This window comes from Myxine glutinosa, chromosome 1 (genome assembly GCF_964187855.1).
Source record: "Myxine glutinosa chromosome 1, kmMyxGlut1.1, whole genome shotgun sequence".
NCBI classification, from domain to species: domain Eukaryota; kingdom Metazoa; phylum Chordata; class Myxini; order Myxiniformes; family Myxinidae; genus Myxine; species Myxine glutinosa.
The window spans coordinates 273766245-273792840 of NC_136261.1; the positions used below are offsets into that span (position 1 = coordinate 273766245).

Sequence of the window (26596 nt, forward strand, 5' to 3'; positions counted from 1 at the left end):
CATTTACTTCACAAACAAATCAACCAGACAAACAAAATATATAAAAAGCGGGAGCGGAAAACAAGATGGGGAGAGAAGGTGAAGCACACAAACACAACAATTGAGAGCAGGGAGATGTGTGGAAGGGAGAGGGCTTGGGGGGAGGAGGCATGGGAAGGGGGGGTGAGAACTGTTCAGTTTCCTGTCAAAAGTACTCATCCATTCATTCGATACTGAAAACAAGGAGCTGGTAGTCACAGATGGGACCGGGTACTCTGTGTGCCACCACAACAGGACATTGACTCACTTGCACCATGCACCCATGAAGAGGCAGACAGTCGAATGTTGCTGCATGTAGCACATGCTGCAAAGCACGGACATCACCAGATACTAGTACGACTAGTACGTACTGTTGACACCGATGTTGTGGTGTTGGCTGTGATGGTAGCTCATACACTACCAGATAAAGATGAACTGTGGCTAGCTTTTGGAACAGGAAAGAGTTTTCACTACATACCAACCCACAAGATTGCAGCCTGTCTGGGTCCAGAGAAATCACGTGCGCTTCCAATGTTTCATGCCCTAACAGGGCCTTTGTTGGACATGGAAAGAAAACTGCATGGGCTACTTGGAACTCACTGCCGGAGCTCACTGATGCACTTTTGCGACTGGCACGTGCTCCTAGTGGGATCTCGGAACAAAGCATGAGTGTCATTGAGAGGTTCGTCATACTCCTCTTTGATCGAACAAGTACTTGCACTGATGCTAACAAGGCTAGGAAGAAGCTGTTTGCAAAGAATAACTCTATTAAGTGAATTCTGCCAACACAGGCTGCTCTAGAACAACATGTTAAGAGGGCTGTTTTCCAGGGCCATATCTGGGGCCAGACAATGCTTCCACAGCCTGCACTTCCTTCTCCATGGAGCTGGGGTTGGATAAAGACTGATGATGGATTTTATCAACCAAATTGGACGACACTTCCTGAAGCATCCAAGACCTGCTATGAGTTGATCTCCTGTGGCTGCAAGAAAGGATGCCGTAACCGCTGCAAGTGCAAAAAGGCTGCACTTAAATGCACAGCTCTCTGCTGGTGTGAAGGAGAATGTCCAAGAAACTAATATACCTAGCAGGACGTCAATTTTTACATTAGCTGAACTGTTTTAAAGCAATATGCTCAGATATGATCCAATTTTGTGAACATGGCGGCCATTTTGAAAAATGGCGCCCATAAATATTCATGCCAGCACCTGGTTAATATTCTGGCATAAGATCATGAGCAATTGGCAGCTCTAAAGTGGCTATTAGACACAAACAAAGACATCTAGTAGGCATTATCGATATCGCTAATGCAGCATGGTGGCCATATTGGAAAATGCCCGCTCTGGCCAACATAGGTACAATTTCAAGTGCCTCCATATCTGAAATTGTTTACTATGTAATTATCTATGTCTGTGCAAATTTTTATGCTTTTATCAAAAAATGAACAATTGGTTTGCTAATCCGCTGGACTAGAAGGGATAGCTGTGCTGAGGTATTTTCACAAAAGACCGACTGTTTCTATGTTTCGAGCAACAAACTGCATTTGAGGCTCCTAGTTTTATCTTGCTAGGTCAGCTGCAGTGGCGTGTGCTGAAGTATTACAAGCAATTCCATTTCTGCACATTTATTTCTAGGCATTGCCAGCAATAATGCAGGAAATATAACAGGTCTGGCTTGACCAATTGGTCCTTTGACGGTTTGGGGAGGGTGAGAAGAAACCACTACCCACATTACCATCGTGTTCCATGCCATGAGCCATGACATGTGGGAGGTCCCATCTGAACCCTCCATCATCCCCACTCCCCCACCATGTGCTTGCTTCCATATACCAGGTACATCCATAGTTTTGCACTTTGCCCACCTCTTGCAACAACCCCAAAACCCTATTGTGTGTTTTTCTGAGTCACCAGTCACATCCTTTGAGACATAGTGCTCAAACTTGGCATCAAGAGTTTCACTCCCCCAGGATGGTTTGGCACTATGACCTGCTTCTTCAACAACCCCCTAACGCTGCATTTATTTCGTAGATGTACTGAACAATGCTTGCAAAATTGCCGACATGCAAATGCCAACTGGAAGGAAGTTCAGGCAGAGTAGCAGAATAGATGTACGGCAGAAGGAATGAAAATGTAGTATTAAACATTTAATATCATTCATATATTTACATTCATGGATTCTGTAATATATAGTTCATATTCATTCAGGGATGTCAAAGCGGGACATGAGTATTATAAGCTGTAGCACTTCATCTGCCGCACGCATAAAGTGTGCTAGATTGCAGGAAATATTGGGAGACACTGACAATCGACTTACATGTACACACGAGCAAATAGAAAGGGTGCCGGCTGCAGAAAAAGCAGAGGCTATCCCTGCCAGGAGAGATGATAAATCGTCAGCGGATGACAAGGGCGCGGACTGCAGAAACAGCAGAGGCTATCTCTGCTAGGAGGTAGGTATGCTAATCGCCAGCGGATGACAAGTGCACAGGCTGCAGAAACAGCAGAGGCTATCTCTACCAGGAGGAATGCTAATCGTTAGCGGATGACAAGGGCACGGGCTGCAGACACAGCAGAGGCTATATTTGCCAGCGGATGACAAGGGCGCTGACTGTAGAAACAGCAAAGGCTATCTCTGCCAGGTGAGATAATAATCGCCAGTGGATGACAAGGGTGTGGACTGCAGAAACAGCAGGGGCTATCATTGCCAGGAGAGATGATAATCGCCAGTGGATGACAAGGGTGCGGGCTGCAGAAACAGCAGAAGCTATCACTGCCTGGAGAGATGATAATCGACAGCAGATGACAAGGGTGCGGGCTGCAGAAACAGCAGAGGCTATCTCTGCCAGGAGAGATGATAATCGCCAGCAGATGACAAGGGTGCGGGCTGCAGAAACAGCAGAGGCTATCTCTGCTAGGAGAGATGATAATCGCCAGTGGATGACAAGGGTACGGGCTGCAGAAACAGCAGAAGCTATCACTGCCTGGAGAGATGATAATCGCCAGAGGATGACAAGGGCATGGGCTAAAGAAACAGCAGTGGATATCTCTTCCAGGAGATATGTTAATCGCCAGCAGATGGCAAGGGTGCAGGCTGCAGAAACAACAGATTCTATCTCTGCAAAGAGACAATCCAACCGACAATGAAATCCACGAGTAAGCGCAGGACAAAGAAGCAAGAAACAAAGTGAAACCTACAAGGCAGCCCTAACCTATGAGAGCAGCAGCACAACAGTATCAAGTTTTGTGGGTGAGATGGACAAGGAATGTGCTAGCTGTTCAGCCTTGAAGTGGATGCATGAAACACATGGTCTCTGTTGTTCCATTAGCAAAGTCCAAGTCCTACTTCGTCAAGCACCTCGACAATCTCTCCACCAGCTGCTTCTCAGTCAAAACAAAAGATTTGAAACATTTTCTCACCGACATTCGAGGATATACCTTTCCACTTCAAATGACATCGTTTGGATGCAAGGAGATTAAGCTTCAACATCACTGGATTCCAACGTTCACCATGCAGGGTCAAGTTCATTACCAGATCGGAAGTTTATATCCAGTCAAAGTTTATGGCCACTCGCTTTTATGTTAAAGCAAAGTTAAAGCTTTTAGCAACGAAAGTTGCAAAAAACAATTCATGGTGGTTGAATAAGGTGACGGCAACAATTCAAATAAAAACACAAGCCAAATAAAAGTAAGAATGGAGTAAAAGAAGTAAAGAAGAAATGTGAGCACATGGAATATAAGGCTCATAAACACAGTTGAGGTTTTGAAATATAGAGCCATCCACATTATATACGCTTTCAAATCCAGCGCCAACTATCTACATATTATATATAAATTTTAACCCCCTCCTCTTCCCGGAAAGTACAGAAAAAAATATCATTACCTCCTCCTTTTGCAATGCATTACACATAGGCCCTCAACGCACTTGGTGGAGGCCTTCTCTAAATAATCCGTTTGTATGGATTTTACCATTCCAGATTAAACAAAAATGCATTTTTGCTCACAGTCCCACACATTATGTCTCTAAAGATGCAATTAAACCAAGAAAGAGGACATGAGCAGAAAAAAGTCACTCACAATTCATAGTCACGTGAAAAAGTAAGAACACCCCATGTAAAGTTTTGACTTTTTCAACATATTTCAACATACAGCTATTTGATCTTCATTTCAACAATATAGATAGATAAAGGTGATATAATACAACAAATATCATGAAACATTTACATTTTGGAGTCCATTGTATAATTTAAATAAACATAAATGCAAATTCGGCATGTGGAAAAAGTAAATACACCCCATGAAATGCTTTTTATCTTTTTTACATATGTGGACATATCAATATTTGATCTTCATTTAAACAGAATCTATAGATAAAGGTGATCTAATTGAACAAAAAACAATGAATAATTTACTTTGCAATAATTTATTCAACAAAAGATTAACAGAGATGCCATTTCCTTCTGTGGAAAAAGTAAGTACACCCTTGGCTCTAATAGGTGGTATTGCCCCCTTTGGCAGAAACAACCTCAAGTAGGCGTTTCTTATAACTGTCGACCAGTCTCTGACATCGACTGGGATAAATTTTTGCCCACTCCTCCATGCAGAATTCTTTCAGCTGTGTGATGTTTGAGGGGTTTCTTGCATGCACAGCTCGTTTCAAATCTCCCCACAACATCTCGATGGGATTTAGATCCAGGCTTTGACTTGGCCATTCCAGAACCCTCCATTTCTTTCTTTTCAGCCATTCGTTGGTGGATTTACTGGTATGTTTAGGGTCATTGTCATGTTGCAAGGTCCACCTTCGGTTGAGCTTCAACTTTTCGACAGATGGCATCACATTATCCTCAAGCACCCTCTGGTACAATGAAGAATTCATAGTGGATTCTATGATGGTGTGCTGCCCAGGCCCTGATGCAGCAAAGCTGCCCCAAACCATAATATTTCCACCACCATGCTTTACAATTGGTATCAGGTTATTGTGGTCAAATGCTGTCTTTGGTTTCTGGCAAACATGTCTTCTGGGACTGTGGCCAAATAGCTCTACCTTTGACTCATCTGTCCAGAGCACATTGTTCCAGAAGTGCTGGTCTTTGCCTAGGTGTTCATTGGCAAACTTTAGTCTTGCCCTGATGTTCTTTCTGGACAGCAAAGGTTTCCTCCTAGCACACCTCCCATGTAGATCAAATTTGTGCATCTTGCGAGTCTTTCAGCTTGCATCTTGCGAGTCTTGCATCATGCGAGTCTTGCATCTTGTGAGTCTTGCGAATCTTGCGAGTCTTGCGATGCTTTCAGCATCTTGCGGTCTGCTCTCGGGCTGAACTTGCTGGGGCGGCCTGGCCTGAACAAGTTGGCAGTTGTTTGGAATCTTCTCCACTTGTAGCTGATCTTCCGGACAGTCGAATGATTGATTTCAAATTGTTTGGATATCTTTTTAAATCCCTTCCCAGACTCGTAGGAATCTATGACCTTTTTTCTGAAGGCCTCAGAGAGCTCTTTTGATCTCGGCATGGTGACGCCGCACACTTGAACAAGAAAGAGCAAACCAAACGAAATGTCTGAGGTTTAAATAAGACAGGTTCCTCCAAGATCCTCTCTAATGATGTTCTAATCATTTGCACCTGAGCTGGTGCACCTGCTTCTAATTTTAGGTATTTGAAGTAGTGATAAATGTAGGGGTGTACTTACTTTTTCCACATGCGAAATTTGCATTTATGTCTATTTAAATTATACAATTGACTACAAAATGTAAATGTTTCATGATATTTGTTCTATTATATCACCTTTATCTATCAATATTGTTGAAATGAAGATCAAATAGCTGTATGTTGAAATATGTTGAAAAGTCAAAACTTTACATGGGGTGTACTTACTTTTTCACGTGACTGTACCTACCAAACTATTCTTGGCCTCCCCTACATCTGATATGCAGTGGATATACCAAAACAAAAAAGAAATTCTCTAACAACAATTTTGCCCTCCAAAATGTAATTTGTATCTTCCAAATCTTAATTACACTTTAATTGACATCAAATCCAATTCATTCTCCATTTAGCTCTATTCCATTAACAGCTCTCATTTTCCAATACCAATGGAAAAACCTCAACGTTACATCTTTTCCTTGAATTTTCACTTGAGGCTAAAAAAGATTCACCGATTGGGTTCGTAAAAGACATTTTCACAGGAGTGGAGAAAAAAAAAATGAATCAAGACGTGGCTTCATAGAAATAACTCCTCAGCCTTGGCATTCCATTGCCAGAGACAAATCACCCGAGCGTGTCTCATCATGCAATAAGGCATTAAAATGGAAGGTGGATGCATCGAGAAATGATTTTTGATGATTAATTATTGAAACATCTTTCGAGAAATAAATGTCATTTCAAGGTCAACAAAGATTCATCACAAGTCAATCGCTGCATTGGAAAGTGTTGTTTGCCACCACTTTTATCCATTTTAAAATGAAAGACAATGCCTGCAAAACAAAATCCTCACTCGGAAAGAACATATAACAAGCAACAAAAAGAACAGGGATAAGTATTTGGCTACTGCAGCCCAAATGGAATAAAGGAACACAGCATTGCATATTACCAGTCATTTCATATTCAGCTGTGATTTGGAACAGCAACAGTGCAACACCCGTCTCTTAGTCTCGCCGGACAACAAACAGCGCGGCAGGCGGCTGCCTTTGAGCACGGCCATATCAGGTAGCAACACCATTCCCCTGGAGATTTTTCATCTCCAAAGGAACTGTGTATGCAAAAACGGACACCACTCCTGACATGCCACATCTTTGGAGAGCAAGGGAAACAGAGAAAAATCACCCCAAAGACTTCAGGACTCTGAAAGCATTCTTCAGTGGCTGTGTTGGAGAGCACGACTTTGGAAAATGCATTACTCTTTGCAAAAAATCTCTTAATCCGATTGAGAATCAGAATGCCAAATCACACACAGTCATTCGGGCAACTTAAATGAATCCCAGAAATGAATTGGGTGGTATGGTTATCAAAAGGGGAAGAAATGTGGCAGTGCCAGTCAGATGACCAAGGTCAATGAATCTGTATAAATGAATCATACAGGGTGTTCCAAAAAGACCCGGCCAACTTTGGTTGTTAATATATTTAGAACCACAAATTATACAAAGATACCCTTTGGTTTATATGATTCAGAAACTTATAACGTTTTGTACACATCATCAACACACCTCAGTGTGAGCTCCGTTTATGGCATGCAGGACATCAAGGCGGTACACGAGTTATTGCCATGTTCGGCTCATCATGTTTGCGTCCACCAGTGCGCATGCAGCTGTAAACCGAGAATGAAGATCCTGCAAGTTTGCCGCCTTGGTGTTGTAGACAACATCTTTGACAAAACCCCACAGAAAAAAAAATCAAGATGGGTTATGTCTGGTGCTCGTGAGGGCCAGGCGGTTGGTCCGTCTCGGCCAATCCAGCTACCTGAAAGTTTATTTCATTCATGATGGCTCAAACGAATGAGGCCCAATGAGGGGGGAGTGTCATCCTGTTCAAAAATGATATCAGGTTGCAGGTGTTAAATCTGTGAGAAGGTGAATCCTTCCAAAATGTTCATGTAAATTGTTGAGGTCACTGTATCATCTGCAAAGAAAAACGGACCCACCAAGCAGTCATGGAGAAGGCCATGCCACACATCGATCTTTGGACTGTCGTGTATGTGTTCAATGACCGCGTGGGGATTTCAGAGCCCCAGATCCATACATTTTTCCGGTTGACCCTCCCTGATGCATGAAAGCAAGCTTTTTGTCTGTGAACATTACCTTTTTCAGGTAATCTTCATCATCCTTTATGCAACAGAGCATTTCCAAGGCAAACGCCTTGTGTTTGAGTCCGTCATTGGGTTTGAGTTCCTGTAGAATCTGCACCTTGTAGGCATAAAGCTTCAGTCTTTTATGGAAAATCCTGTGTGCAGTGGTGGTTGGTAGTCCCAGTTCTCTGGATGCGCAACACAACAACAGGCATTTAAGGCCATTTTCCCTGCTAGAACAGGGGTTAGCCAGTTCTCTCTGGATGCACATCGGATTGATTTTCTGGGATTTTGTTGAAATGATTCACACACTCGTTCAACGATGCAGCGATCCCGGAATCATAATGACGTTTAAATTGACCTACTTAAAATGCAACTTTTTGATGGAATTTGCAAGGCACCAGGAGGCCTTGGTTTACAGAAGTCCTGCAGAGTTTGGTGAAAATATGACTGTTTGTTATAGCATCACAGGTGATGAAGGTTGGGGTCAAGTTTCATTGAAATAGTGTGTGTACGTTTTGGAGAAGAAGATCCGAGTGTTTACACACTGACTCACTGAATGACTAATGGACACCGCACAATGCTAATACCTCACCTGAACAATTTGTTCCAGGTGAGCTAAAATGGCTGCTATGCAAATGCACATTTTAAATAACTAGGGAGATACCCGTGCAACGCACGGGTGGGAGGCCAGAAGCAAACAGGCAATGCAGATACGGCGAATGCTAAAGCATGAAACCAATAAATTCCACATTCCTGTAGCACCTTCAGTCGCACGTCAAACATGGACAGCAAGTTCGTGAAGGACTTCCATGAAAAACGTCCCCGTTCGCAAACAAACGGGTACGTTCACGTATAGAAACATCGATCGTGGGTCCGTGGCGAATCTGCATATGGCGATCCGCGAAGTTCACGTTCAGAAAGTAGAAACCATCACGGCATGTCGTCATTCACTTGAACTCGATATCTCTTTTTTCATTCCAAACAACATAACTCCAATTAATCACAAAATAAACTTTTAACAACATTGTTAATGTTTCCTTCATTTTAAAAACTTCCAAATCAACAGTTAAAAGGATTTTGAACCGATAGCTGTTACGGCCTTGGCAAGATCGATGGAGACAGCGATCTGTTAGCGTATTCACCGTCCAAATAGCTATGTGGAATTATCTCATGTAGAGACTGTAGCTATGAGACTGTAGCATCGTCACATGTAGAGACTGCATCTATGTAGCTATGATTTCATACAATATTTGTTAATCATGGTTAGAGCCATCAGCGTATTGATCCTTGGAGTCTCATATTTTATCAGTTGAAAGAAAATATCACACTGTTTAGGTTTCCATTTTAAAAATCTGCAATTAATAAGACATTCTCACAATGTTCTTTAGGAATACTCTACAAGGTCTTCGTCATCAGAATCGATGCGTTGAACGCCTTCTAGATCAGTATATTCACAGTAACTGTCAGTGATGCATGGCACATATCTCTACAGGGCAGGTTCTCCTTGCAGCAAGAACATAGCCGAGTGTCGCATGTCTCTTGACAGTTGCACTTGATGTGTGCCATGATAGCAGATAGTACAGTGTAGTCAGTGGTATTAACCTCCAGTGGTCATGCTCACATTTCAAATCAAACCGTTCAATCCTCACATCGAGCAGTAGATGTATGAAAGATGAGCATGTCGCCATGTGTTGGTCTCAGCAGGTGCTGGCTCTCAGCAGGTGCTGCCTGAAAGCGATCGGTGTTGATGGAAGATGCCCCCCCTCCCCATCCCCCCCCCCCCCCCCCCCCCGCCTCCAATTCCTCCAGTCATTATCTTGACAAACAGATTCCAACAAGCTGCCTAGAGTGTATGAATACCTTAAGCACAGTCTGAAGCCACAAATTTTGAAAAGGCTTTTACTGCCATATTTGACAGCTGTATTGTTTTCCCAAATTATTGAATCTCCTGAACGATGACTTTGTCATCAACAGATAAAGATTCCACCATGTCCTCTTTCCATGTGCAGCAAATTTCCCAGTGGTATCACCTCCATTTAAAGCATGCCAGACTAATAATCATGTTGCTTTCTTGTGTCCAATGTAACTGTACAGCCAAGCAATGTCAAACAGCCGATCCTGCCAAACCAAAAACATGCGTGTGTACTAAAAGATGGGCTGGTGTGTAACAGTAATTAGTAATTAGTAATTCAGTATCTGGGCTCCAATGTGAATTGGATCTTGAGACGATTGCGAGATCTTTAAAGTGGATGGCATGTGCAATCAGCATTGTAGCCGCTTTGTCTTGATTAATCAAGGTCATCACTTGCTCTACTTTTCCTTCAGTGTTTGTATGCATGGTGCTGGTATGAACATCGTTGTCCGTGAAGGCTGTGACAAATGTTTTCTTGTGGTCTTTGAAGGTCTCCATAAAGGCATCTGCAAGGAACATTCCACCCTCCTGCTGTGACTTATAATAAAATGTTGACAGCATCTCTTTGTCCTATTCTAACCAGAAATTGTGCACACCCTTTTAACTTACCACAAAGTGAATGTCTGAACTTGCTTGACACGTGGCTGCAAAACCGTTTGGGGCTGGAAGGGAATTCCCAGTTGGAACACCCTTGGAAGCTCTGCACCTTGGTGAATGTGACTAAATAGCTGCACTGTCCAAACAAAATTAGGTCCTATCGATATATATACTTACAAGTCCATGGTCTGTTGGCTGTAATAATGGTATATTTTTAACTGTGGCAATGCAATGAGGAGAACATACAATGGAGATGTTCATTTGTTTACAATCATGTTCAATGCAAAGGCATATTGTTGTTTAGGGTCTCAATTTATGGCATACTAGCATGGGTAACCGGCGCTGCCGGTTAATGTTCTAATATTGTTGGTATTTTGAAGAAATCTAATTTCGCATTATTTTCTATTCTCTATTAGGGCGAAAACTCCCCTACAGCCATTAAGGTTTAATATTGCCTTTCACGTAGCTACAAAGGCATAAGCACTAATGAGCGATTAAAACAAAATCTCCCAAACATCCAATTTTTCATTCAAAAAAATATGTTTTTGCCTAAAACACTCCCGCGGCACTCATTGACGAACCTCTGAGAGTTTGAAGAAGATCCATTCAGCCATCTCTGAGAAAAATGGCAACCAACACACACACACACACACACACACACACACACACACACACACACACACACACACACACACACACACACACACACACACACACACACACACCTCTTATCTATAGTAAAGATGATGAATAATGGAAAAGAGCCTCAAAAATAGGAGAAAAACACATAAAATGTCATAGCCCCTGTGGTTTTAGTAATTTAGCTATATAGAGTTAAAGGGCCAGCCCATCGTTACAAGATTTATGTGAATGTGCAACTGACTCGAGTGGTCAGAAACTTACGTGCATACGTAAGTCATCATTCATCATCTCTGTGCCAAGTTTGAACAAGATCAGTAAATGCATGTCCGAGAAATGGTTGACGACGTGTTCAATTTTTATTTTACAACTAAAATGGCCGCCAATCTACCAGTCAGGCATCTTTGATCAAATCGCAAAATAAAGTGAGGTGCATGTGTATGCAATCATGTACTGTGCGTGTGCCAAATTGAACAAAATTGCATGTTCAAAATTGCAAAAATGAGCATGCATGTTCAAGAAATGGTTGAGGGACACGTTTAAGTAACAAAATGGCCGCCTGCCATGTTGAATCTGATCTCGGAAAAAAAAAAATGACGTGCATATTTAAGCCATCATTCATTACCAGTGTGCCAAGTTTGAATCAGATCGGTAAACGCATGTCCAATAAATGGTTGAGGCCATGTTCAATACTAGTCAGTTTCCTTATGTAATTTTGCTGGCTTTTTGGGGGGAATAGGAAAACCATACATTTTCTGAAAGCTTATGGGTCACTGAGTGCGAAAATCGATGTTGGCATTTATTAAAATTACTCAATGGCGGCCAGATTGGAATTCAAAATGGCCACCAGGTTTCAACTACTTTTCAACATAATTCAGGCATTTTTTACTCTATGAAGCCCATTTTTGTGTCACAAAATAGCATTTATTATGGGTAGTAGCTCATTTTGCATAGTTCCAGTGCAATCAGAGTGCCGCCATTTTGTTTTTCAAGATGGCTGCCATTACAAACCAAATAATTAAGATCCTATTATTCGGCGAGGACTTTTTGTATTTGACGAAGTTTTAATGGCTATATAAGAGCAAATTAGTTCATACAGTCACAAGGATAAAACCACACTGGAATGCAGTTTTTAAAATCCCTCTACGGCCGCCATATTGGAATTCAAAATGGCCATCATGTTTCAACTATTTTTCAATATAACTTGGGCATTTTTCATTCTATGAAGCCCATTTTTTTGGCAAAAAGTAGCATTTGTTACGCATGGCAGTTCATTTTGCATGATTGAAGTGCAGTCAGAGTGCCGCCATTTTGATTTTCAAAATGGCCACCATTTCGGAGCCATTTACCACTCAGGCTTTTGGTTGAACACATGTTCTTAATGGTTAGTTTATCAGGCACAAATTACATAAGAGAATTGACTTCAGTGTTCAATATCTCTAAAATGCATTACCAACAACTTGAGTTCAAAACCAACAAATAACACATTCATAATTCTGATGCTACTTTCAAGTCGTCATGAATGCTCTTGAGCACACACCATCACCACCGCTAACTCTTTGTGGTTCAGAATGTCAACTGAATCCAAGGCCAGTGAAGTGCAACAGTACTGTGCATTAGCTGTTGCCCACACATTCCACTGGTAGGCAAATTATATAAGCATGATGGGTGACTACATTTCGCCATCACTGTCATCATCTGTTAGTAGCTCAGTGAAGTAATCGTCATCGTTTTCGCACTGATCTGGATCACAAAGACAGAGATCTGTACATGGCAAGTTCTCTGATCTGCATGAACACAGCCTTGAAGAACAATTCGTAGTGCATCAACATCGTACCATTTCGATGATGGCTTTTGGTGCTGGGAGTTCATATGTTGTTAGTGGTCTCAGTTGATCATTGGCATCATTGTAAAACACATTCTGAAGTGTATCCAGGAATTATATTGGTGGAAAACATCAGCTTGACCCCATACTCTAGCTTGGATGCGAACTCTTAAGATGTGTTGCTTCAAGGCACCAATTGTAGGTGGTAGCTTTGTACTCTCAGCCATGTGGTTGCAGAAGAGGTGCCAGCGCAATTCAGGTATACTCTGGAAATGAATTCCTTTAGGACAATACACTGAGCAGACAAAAGCAGCCAGCACAGAAACGAGGTCTTCAGTGACGTCACTGTTTTCCATTAGCATCTGGAGTGCTTTAATTGCATCACTTTCAGGTTTTAGGAAGACTTTAAACCACAATGTCTTGCCTACTCCTGAAAACCTTCCAGTGTTATCTGGGTCTCACCCTTTTGGGTCTCACTATCTGCCATGATCTTTCTTGGGAAAACCACATTTCCAAGCTGGCCTCCAAAGCCAGTCGCCGTCTGGGCATCCTCCGTCGTGTGAAGTCCTTCCTCGGCACACCTGAGCTCCTCACCACCAACAAGGCTTTCATCCGCAGCTCAATGGAATACTGTTCCCCCCTCTGGGCCAGTGCTCCTGCCTCACACCTAGCTCGTCTTCACGCTGTTGAAACCAAAGCTTTCAGAATCATTGGAATCTCCTGCGATGAAGCTAACTCCAAGGGCCTTTCACTCACTCACCGCAGGCAGGTTGGTGGTCTTTCTGTCTGCTACCGACTCCTCTCCGGCCTTGCTCCCCCAGCTCTCTCTGTGCTCTGTCCCCCAAATATTTCCACAGGTCGCACAAGATCTGCCAGCAACCCTCTTATGGTTAAACTGCTAAAATCAAAGCTCTCTGCTCACCTTCACTCTTTCATCCCGCCTCTGGAACAGACTCCCCCACTCCCTTCAATCCCACTCCTCCCTCCAGGTCTTTAAAACAGCTGTTCACCACCATCTCTTATCTTCCCCCATCCAAAACCTTGATCTTTTCTACCCCCGCTAATTTCCACCTCAGATACGCTTTTTTGAAATTCCAACTTCTTTCCTGGAAGTCCTTGCAGTGTCCATATGTTTTATACCTCTCACACCTCCCCCCAAGCCCTCTCCCTCCCACAGATCTCCCGATGTCCCTGCTCTCAAATGTTGTGTTTGTGTCCTTCCCCCTCTCTCCCCATCTTGTCTACCGCTCCCCTTATTTTGTGTTTTGTGTGTTGGTTTGACTTTTTGTGTGATTAATGTTAGCTCTTTCACGAGCCTCGATCTTGTATACAAAAAAACAAACAAAAAAAAAACACCCGATGTCATTGACATTGATGTGTTCTTTATCAGAAGAGGATAGTTTGCAATCGCCAGTACCAGAACATCTGTATCTGGAGAGAAGATTGTCATCTCAGCATTGTTTGGACTCCACTGTGATGCAGACACTGCTAAACAAATCATCAAGGTATCTGCTTCCTCATGATTATTGTCTTCAAACTGTAGACTACTGTTGCTCCTAGTACGACCAGACACTGATACAATTATCAACTTATGAGAGTCTTTGTTGTACTCCAGAGTCTTTTCTGCCAAGTACTCTGTCAAGTCAGCCTTGGTTTGATCATGGGAGAGAAAACGGCTCATTGTTATGTGCTTGATGTTGGTGTCATCAGTAACTTGGTATCTAATTGGATCTTTGCCGTGACGTCTCTTGTCTCTAGTTGTGCTCTTCAGTGAATCCAGCTTGTATGTGTCAAACACTAGAATAATTTCATCATAACCATGAGTCATCCACAGCAGTTTGGCATTAAAGCATATGCTCAGATCCTTCACAGTTTTTACTGTTTCTGGCTTTTCAGTTTTTGAACCACCACCATACCATCTAACACAGCCATTTTCCGACTTGGAAGTGGGTCGGTGACAGACGTGGCTGCTACATTCATGGATTCCACATGATCACCTTGCGAAACTCTTTGGTCTGACAATACTGGAGCCTTTGAAACACCAGTGACAGTATCACCCTGCAAATCTATTGGGTTGGGTAACACCGGAGCCTGTGAATCACCAGTGACAGTATCACCCTGCGCAACTATCGGGTCTGACAATACTGGAGCTTGTGAATCACCAATGACAGTGGATGGTCCCACCTCCTCTTGAGTTAGCTTCTCCAGTGCATGGATTAACTTGGATTTGTCAGTACATGCCAACATTGATCCATTTGGCACGAACAATGCTCTCGGGGTTAAGGTGAACTCTTAATTGCCAATTGCGAGCTTTTGGTCAATATCTCGGCTTGACCTAGAGAGGACCATCAATCGTCCATACAGATATTTGGTTTCCTTCAGATCAACAACTTTATCTCGAATCTTTGTGGTCTGCTTCTTGTTTCCAGATTTGAACATGTCATTTTTCTCTTTCTTCACTGGTGCCCATATGCCGACGTCTCCATTGATTCGCTCCTTGCATACTCTTCATACAACTTCTGCCCGATGTCATCAATGTTCAGTATCTGTGACACATACTGCTCAGGAACATAAGCATGCGTCATAAGATTGTAGATGATGTGGTCATACTCAACGGCAAAAGGATTACCATGACTCAGAATGGCAGCCTTGATTTTGTCAACTACACTGTGCTCTCGCTTGACAACACTAGGGGCAAGATCATGATGCTCCTTAGCTTCAAATGATTTGAGACCAAACTGTGTCTTGAATTCTCCAGCAAGTTGTGACAGTTCTGGAGCCGTCAGGAAGAAGCGCTGCCTTGCATAAGTCATTCCCCCCTCCAACCTGCCTTAAATGACATATCTGTCCCTGGGAATACTTTTAGAGCTCTGTGCGTATGTTTATTGATATCCGTGCCCCTGAAAACATAGGTATAGACACTTTATTTGCATTTCTATGTGCTCAAGGAGCAAAGATATGGCAAATTATAGGTGAAATGGTGGCCATTTTGAAAACCCCAAATGGCCGCCATAGCGACATTTTAAATAATGCCAACATTGATTTTCACTCTCAGTGAACCTTTAACTTCAGAAAAATGTAAAAATTAGCAATTCCCCACAAAAAGCCAGCAAACAACTTTCCTAGGACACAGCGAACCTGACTATACCTTGGGTTTCTAACAGCTAAAATGGCCGTCAGTCTACCACTCGACCATATTTAATCAGATCGCAAAATAAAGTGAGATGCCTGTGTATGCCATGTTGTACTGTGCTTTGCCAAGCTTAACCAAAATCAGACGATGCATGTCCGACATATGGCTGCGGATGTACGCACGGATGGACGAGACCCAATCTATAACCCCCCATTACAGACTAAATCCAAGGGGGATTTAAGGTTTGATGGCACATAAGTCGAACATGTAGTAGACATTCTGGAAAAATGCCACCTAAACCACATTCAGAACAAGTAGGGAGAGCTACATTCAAAGTACACCTCCTCCATACCAAATAAAAAAATTAATAACATATCCTCCAGCACGCAGCATTGCCGGACTGCCTTAGGTGTCCGGCGATTCCGCCGTTCAGCACTTGGAGATGGAATTGGGAGGGAGTGGTGTACAAGAATTAATTAATTAATTGCTGGATTGCATAATTTAAATAAATAATAATCATTAAAATAATTAATTTATTTATCAATTGGCTAATACAATACCTACACCATCACTGTTTAATCTGAATTCACAATGTTTTGAAAATTGATGAAGTAATGAATCGAAAAACTAAATAATTAATTGATTAATTGATTAATTTGGTCACTTCATACAGATGATTAATCAATATATCAAAATACCCTTTATAGCCGAATCACTTGGTCACTGTCATGTCCAAATATTAGCTTCCTAGCTCAAAAGGTGCCTGAGATATTGCCCAGATAAAAAAAGAAAATAAATAAGTGATTAATAATGAAAATAAATAAATCATGGTAAAATAATTAATTATTAATCAATCAGCTAATATAATACCTAAACCACCACTGTTTCATCAGCATCTGTAACTTGAAAAAAATTAACTAACTAATTAATTAAATAATTGATCGATTAATTGATTAATCAATAAATCAAAAATAGCCTTTACAGCCATATCACTTGGACATTGTCTTGTCCAAATTGGATCTTGGAGACAGCGTGAAGCTGAAAGGTGTGAAAACATTTTGTTACCTAGGATACGTGCTGAATGGAGAAGGTGGATCAGACTCGGCAACGATTGCTAGTGAGATGTGCATGGAAGAAGTTTCGGGAACTGAGTGGCGTGCTGATGAGGAGGGGAGTGTCATTGAAGCTGAAGGGAAAGGTGTATGCTATGCTGCATGTGTGAGAAGTGTTGTGATTTATGGGAGCGAGACATGGGTAATGAACGTAGAGCAGCAACGAAGGCTGTTAAGGGTGGAAATGCGAATGGTTCGGTGGATGTGCGGAGTATCATTGAGAGAGAGGAAGACAAATGATGAATTGCGAAAGATGATGGGAATAGAGCCTGTAATGGATGCTGTGAAGAGAAACAGGTTGAGATGGTTTGGTCATGTGTTGAGGAAGGATGAAAGTGACTGGTTGAGAAGAGTGATGGAAATGAATGTAGAAGGCAGTAGAGGATGGGGAAGACCGAGAAAGACTTGGCTAAAGATGTTCGAAGAAGAAATGCGGGCAAGGGGGTTAAACAAGGGGAGATGCAGAAAATAGGGCAAAATGGAGAAGATTGTCATGGGGACCGCAAGGCTAACCCCCGCTCTTGCAGGGAAAATGGCCTTAAAATGCCTGTTGTATTGCCGTGTCCAAATATCAGCTTCCTAACTCAAAAGGTGCCTGAGATAATGCCCAGAGGAGAAAGAAAATAAATAAGTACTAAATAAATCGATAATAATTAAATAATTAATCAATTGATTGATTGAATATTTGAATGAATGAATGATCGTTTTAAGGCCATTTGATTGATTAATATATATATATATATATATATATATATATATATATATATATATATATATATAGGTATATATATATATATATATATATATATATATATATATATATATATATATATATATATATATATATATACATATATATATATATATACATATATATATATATATACATAGATATATATATTTGCCTCACTTTGCACGTGCTCACTATTGTGCCAAAATTTCAGCTTCCTCGCTCAGAGGATGGGTGAGATATCACCCGGACAAACAAACAAACAAGAAACCAAGAAAGGAAAGAAGAAAACAAGGATTGAAAACTGAAGCCCGGAGGAATAGGAAAGGAGTGGTGTACAAAAAAACTGCAAGACCACAAGGAAAAGGATTACAGAAGAAAAAAAAAGAAGGTCCTTCACACAAAGACCCAAAACTTTGGAATGGTCAAATGCTTGCACTCTAGCCTAGCTTGAGCTTAGTATGTATGCTGCACCTTTTCACCTTCATAACAATGCAATCCAACATCACTCGCCCCCTGCCTTCTCTCCCTCCAGGCTCCTGCACATCGTGTCCATTCCAAAAGCATTGCTTTGCATAGTTTGGATCAGTAACAATGAAATGAACAAACAAAACACTTCTCCCCCTACAACTAACCCCAAACTTTAATCAGACAAAACAATCAGGTAGAGTCTGGTACCCCCATCGAATCCTACCCAATCCCCTAGTCAGGTTCACTATGTTAACAAATATAATTTAGTTCAAAATTTTGGTAGATTAGCAAAACTATACATTTTTGGAATATTCAGAGCATGAGGAATCCAAAAATTAATGTTTACATTTGCGTAGACACCTTTGCGAAAACGACACTCAGGACAGTAATGAAGATAGTCAGGTTCACTATGTTAACAAATATAATTTCTTTCAAAAATTTGGGATTAGCAAACCTGTACATTTTTGGAATCTTCAGAGCATGGAGAATCCGAAAATCAATGTTGGCATTTGCACAGACACCTGCATGGCCGCCATTTTGGATTTTGAAAATGGCCGCCATGAAATACATATTTTGCGCTATCTCGGCTTCTAGTCAACCTAGAGACTTAATTAAATATGCTAATCCTATGTTTTCTGGGTCAAGGAATCCAATAAAGGCCTCAAAATAGTGCTCAGGATTTATAGAAAAGCAACAAACAAAGGTAATTGAAAACCATTGTCTTTATATTTGTGATATAACTGTATTACATAATACATGATATTGCAAGTCCTTTGAAGTTATAGGTTGTTATAGGAAGTTATAGGTAGTATCAGATTGAACTATAAGTCCTATACACAGGATCTACGAGGTCTATACCGTTCAGGAATATGCTTTTACAGATCTTCATCACTGTCCTGAGTGTCATTTTTGCAAAGGTGTCTACGCAAATGTAAACATTAATTTTTGGATTCCTCATGCTCTGAATATTCCAAAAATGTATAGTTTTGCTAATCTACCAAAATTTTGAACGAAAAAACATAGTGAACCTGACTACCCCTTCCCTTACGAAGTACCCATGGGTTGGGGGAGAGGGGGAGGTCAAGTCTTCATGATTTAATACAACATTAGCAGACATCTTCTTGCATTGAAGAGATGTGCGATTTTTGATAAGCTCTGTCCACCTCGTCAAGAGGAGATTGTCCAACAATGGCGGTCACAAATCGTTTGAGGAAAAGCAGCTTGTACACTGTACAGAATATCTGTTAACATTTCATGGATATCACATCCCATGGCACAGGGAGCAGAACGACAACAAAATAAAAGTCAAAAGTGCCAACCCTTACATCCTACAATCCTACATCCTACAAGAAAAACCAAAAAAACCATCAGTGAGATTTCCAAACAAAATTTTAGCTTTAAGAATGGAACAAAAGTCCTGGTGATTCCCTCAGGATACCTTTCATGCACCTACTCAAAGAGCACATGCTGTAGACTCCCATAAGCAGGTTTTATCCCAGATCATTTAAAAACCATCTTCTGTCAAAAAAAAACACACTAAACGAATTTTCCATGATGGCACATAACATGATACGTGCATTCGATGGATATCTTCAGAGCATGTCAGATCGATGAATTTGAATTATTATAACATAGCAGAAATATAGGGTTACATGTAGGCCAATAATTTATTTTATTTTATTTAAGGTTTGAAGAAAAAAAAAAAACCATAAGCACTTGCACAAAACCATTTGTTATGCAATGTGTCCATTGTAAAAGCTCACATGAGACATGTGTCATGAACATAGAGCAGCAACGAAGGATGGAAAAGGTGGAAATGCGAATGGTTCGATGGATGTGCGGAGTATCGTTGAGAGAGGGGAAGACAAATGGTGAATTGCGAAGGATGATGGGAATATTGCCTGTGATTGATGCTGTGAAGACGAACAGGTTGAGATGGTTTGGTCATGTGTTGAGGAAGGATGAAAGTGACTGGTTGAGAAGAATGATGGAAATGAATGTAGAAGGAAGTAGAGGACGGGGAAGACTGAGAAAGACTTGGCTAAAGATGGTGGAAGAAGAAATGCGGGCAAGGGGGTTAACAAGGAGAGATTCAGAAAATAGGGCAAAATGGAGTAGATTGTCATGGGGACCGCAAGGCTAACCCCCGCTCTAGCAGGGAAAATGGCCTTAAAATGCATGTTGTTGTTGTTGTTGTTGTTGTTGTTGTAAAAGCTCACATGCATATATCTACAGAAACATTAGCATCAAATCACAAGAAGCACACAAGTAACTGAGCAGCAATTTCGATCACAACGATAAAGTGAAATGAAGCCAAATAAGTGATCGACTCAAAAAAGTAATGCCAGAATGAAACAGCAAAGGAAACACAAGAAGGAGCGGTTATACAAAAGATAAATATAAACTTACGACACAATTTCAATTCACTGCATGGGACAACGCTCCAGTCAATAAAAGACAATACACACGGTCTGCATGTTCAAACTTACTTATGGAGGATTCAAAACAATTTTAATCTGAACAAACAATAATGATCTGAGAGTAACAAAAGTACAAAGCAATCAATTGACACAAATAATTTTAACAAAACATTGAAGCTTTGAACTGAAACACAACACCAACATATGGACAACAGAAAAAGGAAATCAAGAGCGATTTGTAAGCTGAAAAAATTAGAAATCTAAATGTCCATATCTGTGCTATTCTAAAATTAAATATGGAGTCGAAATTTCCATATCTGTGCTGAGCACAATCTCTGGCCAGAATGGAAGTAAAGTGGCCAAAAGCTAGTGCCAGTGGTCAAGGGACATAAATTAGGATCTTATGACACAATTCATTGAGAATTAGTGTCTTTCACCGATATGTCAAGTTTGGTTTTGGTGCTCATTTTCCAAACAGGTCCCAAATAAGACAACATTCCAGTTATAAATTGGGCAATTACAGACTCGATGAGGACCAAATGATAAAAGGTGTTAAGCCAATTTCCATAGCACTGAATAGTAGCAAAAGTTTAGCTTCCAGCAGAATTCACAGGAGCATGGCCATGCATCAAGGCTAGATGAAGACAAATGACATGGAGTTACAACTCTGTTCACAAGTCCTGGGACTCCTAAAGAGGCAAGAACAACATCCTCCAGTCCCTGAACTTTACATCCTGCTATCCGGACCGGGTCTCTGGATCTTCGTCACCCTTCCCCATACCACAAAATGCACTCTCGGTCCCTCGTCTGTCCTCAGCTGCCATCTCATAGATTTAAGCATCAGTCACCTTTTTAAATCAAAACTTTCATGAAAACGGGAAGAGGGCAGGCCTTCTCAGTTTCAGCCAATATGTACGCTCCATATAAATTCTTTCCACCCAAAATATCTGCTGGAATTAACTCGGCTCATCATCGTCAATTGTCAATTGTCACTCTTTCCGTCAATGCTTCCATGGCACTCGCTACCAACCATAGGAGCACCAACAGCCTGTTCACGAGAAGGTTTTCCCCAATTAGGTGGGGGACAAATCCATGTCCGTTATTACAGACACCACTGTGGGCGTAGTAACACAATTATATAAACAAACAGGATTGTATACAACCAATTGATGTATGTAGGAAAATTAAGCTCCCATATATATACTGAACATCAAAAGAAACTTATCACTTTCATTTTTTGAAATAAATGTGCAGCTTTTCAAACACGTTACTTCAATTGTAATGGCTGATTATGTAACGGGAACTTCACTTCAATCACCTGGTTGATCAACAATGGCATGCTTGAGTGGTTCTGTATTGGGATCTTTCCCTTTAAATAATGACCCTCATAATGAAATACTTCAGTTCTCGTGGTTAGACATTCATTTCCTGCTGTCTATAGTCACTCGAGACCGAGAGACTTCAGACAGGGAAAACAACAAGAAAATTCAGATGCCACGCCTGACATCTGAACAACGTTTAAGGTCAATTGGGATGCTTGAGGCTGGTGTAAGCCAACTAACAATTGCCCAACGTCTTGGTTGCTCACAGCCTGCAATTTCCAACCTGGCCAAGCGTTACGGTGAAACTGGAACTGTGAATGATGGTCCACGAAGAGGAAGACCACGGGTAACCACCCCAAACCAAGACAGCTGGATTGTGCTGGAAGCAACTTCGTGATTGTTTCCGCCCTGCGACGCAAACAGCTGCAGTGACAAAAGGTCGCCACAACAACCGTATCAGTGTCTCTACTGTGCAGATGCGCTTGAGAAGTCAGGGCCTGGTGGCAAGACGTCCTTGCAGAGGTCCAGTGTTGAACGCAGTGCATCGGCAGAACAGACTAAGATGGTGTCTGCAGCATCGCCGCTGGACACAGCAACATTGGAGTGCAGTCTTGTTCAGCGATGAGTCCAGATGTTGCCTCCATGCTGCTGATTAGCATCGACGGGTATGGCGCAGAGGTGGAGAAAGGTATGCATCATGCTGTATTCGCCAGATAAATCGTTGGGGAGGACCCAGTGTGATGGTATGGGCCGGCATTTCCACCCGTTTCAGGACACCCCTGGTCATCATCGAAGGCAATCTCACTCGTCAGCGTTATGGCAATGAAGTTTTGAGACCTCATCTGCTGCCATTTCTCCAGGCTCATCCTGACATCGCAGTTTTCCAGCAGGACAATGCTTGACCCCATGCTGCTCGCCTGACCACCAACTTCCTCCAGGAACAGGGTGTTCAAGTGATGCCGTGGATGCCTTATTCCCCTGACCTCAATCCCATTGAGCATTTATGGGATGAGCTTGGTCGACGTCTTGCATCGGGGAGATCAACGGCTGTCAATCGGCAAATGCTCATTCAAGGCTTGCAGGAGGAGTGGGACAGACTTCCCCAGGACCGCATGAGACGCCTGGTACAGAGGATGCGTCGGAGGTGTACAGCCTGCATCACAGCTCAGGGAGGACACACACGATATTGAGGACGGCTGTCATTCTGTCCGTGACTGTTAGGAGTGTTGTGTCCACTTCTGTGTCATTTTATTTTGACTGCATTCAGGTGCGTGCCTTTTTGTTGCAGTGCTGTGACTTTTGTTGCACCACCCCTTGTGATGTTCATGCTTTTTGCTTTTTTGTGATTGAGGCAACCTCTTGTTTATTGACTTGTGTTTAGTAAAGATAGCTGAAATTTACCTGTGTTCAAATATTTTTCATTTTTGCGTGGAGAATTTCAGTGTCCTTCTCAAGATATGATGTTTATTTTCATGTTGAGTTTATATATATCAAAATATATAAAAATATACATCAAAATATATATAAAAATATATATTAAAAAAATATATAAAAATATATATATATAAATATATATAAATATATACAGTATATCAATATATATAAAAATATATATATATAAATATATATAAAAATATATATAAAAATATATATATAAATATATATAAAATATATATAAAATATATAAATATATATATATAGATAAAAATATATAAAAATATATATAAATATATATAAATATATATAAATATATACAAATATACATAAATATATATAAATATATATAAATATATAAAAACACATGTATGTATGTATGTATATATATATATATGTATATATATATATATACATATATATATATATATATATATATATATATATATATATATATATATATATATATATATATATCTATCTATCTATCTATAATTCCACTAATCTCTGTGTGTGTGTGTGTGTGTGTGTATATGTCTGTGTGTGTGTTTGTTTGTCTGTGACCGCTGTTTCTCGACAACCACGGGTCCGATATACTTGCAACTTGCCAGGTATATTGCTGGGGACCCGAGGATGTGCCTTTTCAAGGTTTGAAATTAATCGGACAAGTAGTTACCGAGCTATGTCCAAAAAACGATTCAACCAATCAGAGAGCAGCGAGCTATCACGTGTGCCGAACGTGGCGAACAGACTCTGCCTCGGACGGCACATTTGAGAGCGTATTCATTTATTTCACGTTGGCAAACTATGTTGGCGTTAAACTATGTTTTAAAACTAATTAAAACTAATTTGCGATTCTTTCGCTTTCCTGCCCGTTTGTGCACGCTATGGCGATTTCTTTACCAAACTCCGCAAGCCGTTCGCTTTGGACCAAACCATTTCATGTAAATAGAGGGGGGGGATTGTCACCGTACTCGCAAGCCGTTCGCTTTGGACCAAACCATTTCATGTAAATAGAGGGGGGGGGATTGTCACCGTACTCGCAAGCCGTTCGCTTTGGACCAAACCATTTCATGTAAATAGAGGGGGGGGATTGTCACCGTACTCGCAAGCCGTTCGCTTTGGACCAAACCATTTCATGTAAATAGAGGGGGGGGATATAATTTTAGATATATATATAGTACGGGCATGCCCTAGTATCTATAATTCCAGTAATCTCTGTGTGTGTGTGTGTGTTTGTCTGTGTGTCTGTGACCGCTGTTTCTCGACAACCACGGGTCCGATATACTTTAAACTTGCCAGGTATATTGCTGGGGACCCGAGGATGTGCCTTTTCAAGGTTTCATATTAATCGGACAAGTAGTTACCGAGCTATGGCGATTTCTTTACCAAACTCCGCAAGCCGTTCACTTTGGACCAAACCATTTCATGTAAATAGAGGGGGGGGGGGGGGGGATTGTCACCGTACTCGCAAGCCGTTCGCTTTGGACCAAACCATTTCATGTAAATAGAGGGGGGGGGATATAATTTTAGATATATATATAGTACGGGCATGCCCTAGTATATATAATCGAGAGATTAAATCAGACGCGGACGTAGCTTCAGGACTTCGATCTTTAATTTGACAAGCTTTCGACCAACAAAGGTCTTCTTCTGAGTCTACAAAAACAGTAGGCATGTATATCAGTCAAGTATGTATAGTGATATGTGTGTAAGATGTGTGATATGTGTAGAAAATGCATACAAAAGGAAGAGCCACGTCAAAGCTCACTCACCGGCCCCAAGTTCAACGGAAGTGAAGCGCACCTTACAGCTACCGTTTGCGTTACAGTTCCGGTGCACGTGCATATACAAATATAGAGATACATACATACATAAACACACAAGCATATATTCATATACCATTTATATTATAAAATATATTTATATATTTATATAAATGACATGTAAAGGTAGAATAAATGAATGGGTGAATGAATGCATGAATGAATGAATGGGTTACGGTTAACAATTTGATTGGGTTGATGTTGGAACATGCTTTAATCATCAAAATTTATGCCATGAGGGATTTTTGTCTGAAGTTTATAGTCCGTGGGCTGAGTAGGGTTTACATGCACCCCCCGCCCCCCCCCCCCCCCACAACTTAACTTCCCGGGTATGTCCATGTACCCCCCACCCTAGGGGTTAGTAAAAACCATGTTAACAGAAAAAAAACTCATTCCCTCATAATTTGACCTCTGGTGACCTCATTAGTGACCTCATTTGCATATAACACATATCATTGTAAAGAGTGTCCCAGGACAAACATTTTGAGGGGTCATATGCAACCATAGGATGACTAGGTAAAATGTTATGGCCATTTGAATTTCGCCTACCCCTAATTTTCGGAAATCACTGACACAGTGGGGGTAACATCAAAATATGCGTGGGAGGTACCTTGGGAATGAGTTTTTTTTTCTGTTAACATGGTTTTTCCTAACCCCTAGGGTGGGGGATACATGGACATACCCGGGAAGTTAAGTTGTGGGGGGGGGGGGGGGGGGGGGTGCATGTAAACCCTACTCAGCCCATGGACTATTATGTATCCAAAAGGACTCACGTTTCAGAATCGTGGTGTGTGATCGATTTGTGATTGATTCAATGGCAGAGATTTGAATGTCATTTATAGAGTGATCCGGTTGATTAAAGTGTATCGTGTAAGGTCGAGATTTGCCCTGACTGGTGTGGAAGTTATTGATTTCTGACCGGGTGTTATTAAATCGTGTGTAGAGTGTATTCTCAGTTTTTCCAACATATTGTTTGTTGCACTTTTGGCAAGTGATTAGGTATATGACCCATGTAGATTTGCAGTTCATATAGGAGGTGATGGGGAATTTTTGTCCAGTGCTAGAACTACAAAATTTGTTTCCTTCTAGTAAATGCTGGTGAATAATACATTTTTTTGCTGTGCATTTATAGAAGCCAGGGATCCTAGTTATATATATATATATATATATATATATATATATATATATATATATATATATATATAACTACCAGCATATATATATATACCAGCAAGGATACCCGTCTACGACGGGTGCAAATTGAAAGGATTCTTAAAATTCATTAATCAAAGCTGAACGCTCTGACTATATCCGACAATGCCTAAGATTGGGGGTATTGATATCAGAAAATTTTCAGCCAAACAGACCTAAAACATTTAAAA

General features: G+C 41.0%; 2 protein-coding genes across 3 annotated transcripts in view; both read right to left on the reverse strand.

Annotated features, from left to right (window-relative positions):
* The window catches only part of LOC144891851 (THAP domain-containing protein 1-like), a 656480-nt gene that overhangs the window by 398812 nt on the left and 231072 nt on the right, over window positions 1-26596 (reverse strand). The gene's annotated exons all lie outside the window — the stretch shown is intronic.
* AGPS (alkylglycerone phosphate synthase) overlaps window positions 1-26596 on the reverse strand; it is a 298511-nt gene that overhangs the window by 162272 nt on the left and 109643 nt on the right. The window lies entirely within an intron of this gene.